The sequence below is a fragment of the Tupaia chinensis genome, unplaced genomic scaffold, assembly GCF_000334495.1.
Source record: "Tupaia chinensis unplaced genomic scaffold, TupChi_1.0 Scaffold000099_1, whole genome shotgun sequence".
NCBI lineage: Eukaryota > Metazoa > Chordata > Mammalia > Scandentia > Tupaiidae > Tupaia > Tupaia belangeri.
The window spans coordinates 1,692,267-1,696,724 of NW_006159563.1; positions in this window are offsets into that span (position 1 = coordinate 1,692,267).

Consider the following 4,458-nt stretch of genomic DNA (forward strand, 5'->3'; position numbering starts at 1 on the left):
TCTTACAAAAACTTTTTATATTATATATATGTAGCAGGCAGAAATTAAAATTATGTTTTCTTTCTAAGTTTGGGAGAGAGGAATATAATAATCAGTAGGCTCTTTATTTTAACACATTGACTGGCATAAAGTGGATAATCAGTATATGTATTTTTAATGAATGAAAATGTTTGATATACTAATAATACACTGGCTCAAGATTTAGCATACTCTCAATCATTTTAAATATATACATGTGTATTATCAAACTGTTCTTCTCTTGATTTTAGCCTTATTCTTGTTCACAATATGTTACAGGTAAATTGATTCTTTTTTTTTTTTTTGATAAGTCACATGATAAATGATGCAGAGAGACTTAAACCCATTTCCAAGCTCAGGGAAAAAGAGCTGTTAGGTTAAGGGTAAAGGGTTCAAAGACAACTAGAGTTGGCCTCATGGTGGACATCTTCCAAGTACCTTCTCCTTTTCCCTTTGCCTCCTGTTTTTTCTTTTTCCTGAATGACTAACCAAATAGTGGGGCAACTTTTATGTATCCAAAGAAGTGAATTATGTTTGGATTAAAAATCTTTAAAACTGCAAGCAAAGCAAATCTAAGCTCTGCTAAATCCATCTACATTTCAGCCATTTAACTAATGGAAGTGAAGGTGAAAGCTTTCGCTCTGACTAGAAGGACCAAGTGGATAGGGAATGGATTTGAAGCAACCCTGTCTAGGATTGCGGAAACAGGCAAGGCCTCATATCTAGGGAAAATCTCATTTGGCATCTAGCCATGGTTACTGGGGCCCAATCACATTACACTTTTCAATCAGGTTGAGTAGCTCCCCTGCAGAAATTAGTGTCTGTAAAGCGATCGTAACTACTTGTCTGGCGCATGGACATGAGAAAAAGATGGGCCGATCTCCTTCAAAAATATAACAAAGACTTCTGTCACCTTCACTTGCCTGACAGTTTGAGTTTGCGTGTTTCTACCTGTCTACACTTATCACAAGGCTGTTGAAACAGCATTAAAAAAATTTAGCAAAATACCTTGAATACAATCTTGCCTTTATTTGAATATTCACACTCAACCCAATAGCTCCTTTTGGTAATCTTGACTGTCAGTGAAATAGTTGTCAGCAAAAACGTCCAGTTTCAACATGTTTATCTGCTTAGTTTTGTCTTTGAGTCTGCAGTTTGCCCTAACACAATGAATTAATACATAGAAGTTCAAAGGATCAGAAATATTATTGGAAAAAAGACATGTTTAAAAAGTGCTATTGGAGCAGCCAGTGGCAAGGTGGTTAAGGCAGCCAGACCCCTCATGGCCAGCTCCATAATTTGAGTCTGGACCTGGCGGTTTGATAAATATGCCAGGTACATGTGCTTACATATCCAAAAATCTCAAAAGGAGGGAGAAATGGAGAAGTGATTACAGTATGATCATTCCCCATGGAGGGGTGCCTTCTTACTTTCCGTCTATCTCTCTCCCTTTCAGTGTCTCTCTCCAGCAAGTGTAATATAAGTGCCTTCTGGCATATTATAAAGAAAAAAAGTCTGCTATTTATTTTAAAGGTCAGATTGAGGTTGTACCATTTGTATTTGGGAGAGATAAGTCAATCCAATGTGCAAAAGATACATTGTTCCATAGAATTAGTATTTACATACCAAATAAAAGTACTGTCATTCCAAAGGTTGACATTTTAATAATTAAAGGTTTTTTTTAAAAAACCTAAGTAAATGAGTTTTTCTTTAAAAATTGAAATTAACCTGATAATGACATCTACCCCTTTTGGTTCAATTACATGTATAATGTGAAAAATTACTGTCTCTTTAGTTCTGATGAGACTCAAGCACTTTAAAGACCTTCACGTACTGATTTTCTCTGCTCTATTTGCTCTTGAGGTATTTATCAGATGGCACGCACTTATTTATTACTCTGCCTCTTTCTCCTCAGTGTCTTAGACTGAGATTCTTAAGAGAAAGTCCAAATATCCTCTGCATCTGAATAATTTGACAACTTATTACAATGCAGACTCTGGGCCTTAATCCAGATTGTATGAATCTAACTTTCTTAGGTTAAGGCCCAGGATTTTGTATGTTTCAACAAGCTCACCTAGAATTCCAGAATTATTTCATGGGAGGAACACTTATTTATTTATTTATTTATTTACTTACTTATTTATTTATTTATTAGAGGTTTTCACTTTCGGGCACTTGGGCTTGCCGGAGAGAACAGAATTAGTGAGAGGGAAAGTGAGAAATCACTCCCTGGGGTGGACGGGTGGGTGAAGGATGGCCATGTAGCAATCCCATCTCCTTCATTTTCCCCCCCAGGATCTTGGGTAGGCATGCACATGTGCCTGGCATGAATTTCAAGCCACCAGGTTCAGGACTTAAACTATGGTTAAATATGTGGGAGTCCAGCGACATAGCCACTATACCATCTCCTGACCCCAGGAACACTTATGTTCTGGGGAATAGCAGCTTTGGTTAGTAAAGAGGCATGGACAGAAAACTGGGTGCTTTCTAGCTAAGGGAACCCAATCATCCCTCGAGTAGAAGTTTTATAAACTTGCACTTAAAATGCATATTTACAATAGTGTCATAGGGGAAACCGTCATACAGAAAATTTTTCAGAATTGACTGGGCTTCATCAACTATATGCTTACCTTAGGGAATATATACTTTTCCTTACGTAGAGTTGAAAGTTGACACAGCATCACTTCATTGCATGTCTATCCACAGAGATCTGCATTCCTGTGCATATGTATCACAGGTTTTTCTGCCCCATCACACTATGGAAACGCAGAACTCAGTGGCATCCTCATCCTGTGACCATTAAACACACAGTGCTTGTATTTGCCAAGTTATAGACCCTGACAATTCCACATTGGTAACTTGATAGGGCAGTGTATAAATGTCAGTTAATGACTATTAATATACAATCAAGTAATTCTTTTGAAAACGATCTACCAAGTTGGGAAATGTGATTTAGTTCATGTAAGGGATAAACACCACCCCTAAGATAGACTGCAACTTGCTTTTTCCATGATCACAGCAAGGGTAATTGTTCTCAGCTCCCAGATCCATGTCATAATCACTCGGGGGGAAAATGAAAAGACTCATACCCAAATAAAAAGCATCACTCCAGAAATTCTGATTTAATTATGCCAAGGTGGAGGAACTGAAAAGGAATACCCTCAATCTTGGAAGGCTGAGGAAATGTAAACATTGACAAAAAAGGGAAAACATAAATGTCTAATAGTCAAATGACAATATTCAGCACATTCTATAAGTGAAGATTATCAGGACCAGCAGTTGGCATAATGACTACATTGCTGGACTCCCATATAGTTGACCATGGTTGACTCCCACGTAGTTGACTGTGGTTCAAGTCCCAGAGCCAGTGGCTTGAACTCAACAGGTGCTTGTGTGTGGATGCCCAGGATTCCAAGAGGAGAATGGAGGAAAAGGGATTGTGCAGTGGCCATCCCCCCTGTGGGGGTGATTTCTTGTTTTCTGTCTCTCTGGTGAGTGCATGCACCCTATAGCAAAAACCTCTCCAAAAAAAAAAATAATAATAAAATAAGTGAATATTATATTGTCTGAACATTAATAGAAAAGGTGTAAACTTCTTAGCATAAAGAGAGAAGTGGTGCCAGCAGGTGATGTGGTGTTTAAAGTGCTAAACTTCCATGTGGCTGACCACAGTTCGGGTCCTAGACTCGGAGGCTTGAAACTCATGCCCAGAATGTGTGCATGTGTGCCCAAAATCCCAAGAGGAGAATTAAGGAGAAGGAATTGTTGTGTGGCCATCCCCTCTGGGGAGTAATTTATTGCTTTCTGTTTCTCTGTCTCTCTGGAGAATGCATGTACCCTGCACTCTATAGTAAAAATCTTTCACAAAAAGGAAAGAGAGAGAAGTAAGGAAGCCATTATAAAACAGAGATTTCAACACTGTTCTAGAAGTACAAAAGTGATTCACATTTGTTAGTTAATGAGGAAGAGAAGAAGCCTAAGCTGGGAATGTGAGGGGGAAGACTGTGGACGAGAAGGAAACCCATCAGTCTAATAAACACTAGGCTGGTTGGCTCTCAGAACCTAAGCTCAGCCGAGAGTCAGAGAGAAGCAGGAGACACAGGACAGAAAGTCAGTGGGAATCCTGCAAATCACTCAGCCTACCTCACATGGCCTTCCTTCCCCCAACATGAAGCATTCTTGGCAGCCTGGCAGATACTTCAACAAATAAAAAAAAGTAGGAGGATCTTTACTCATGGTATCAAATGAACAATCTGAGGAGAACCAAGGGCAGGGCACTAGAGCAAATGCCTTCTGTATAGTGTCATTTGGAGTCCCCTCGTGTGAGAGCTAGCTCCCTGGCCACTCACCCTGGAGGGACACTTTCCTATTTCCTACCTGCTCTCATAGAGCTCTGTCTCTCATAGACTCCTCTATGGCCTGTGCTGAAATATAAACAAA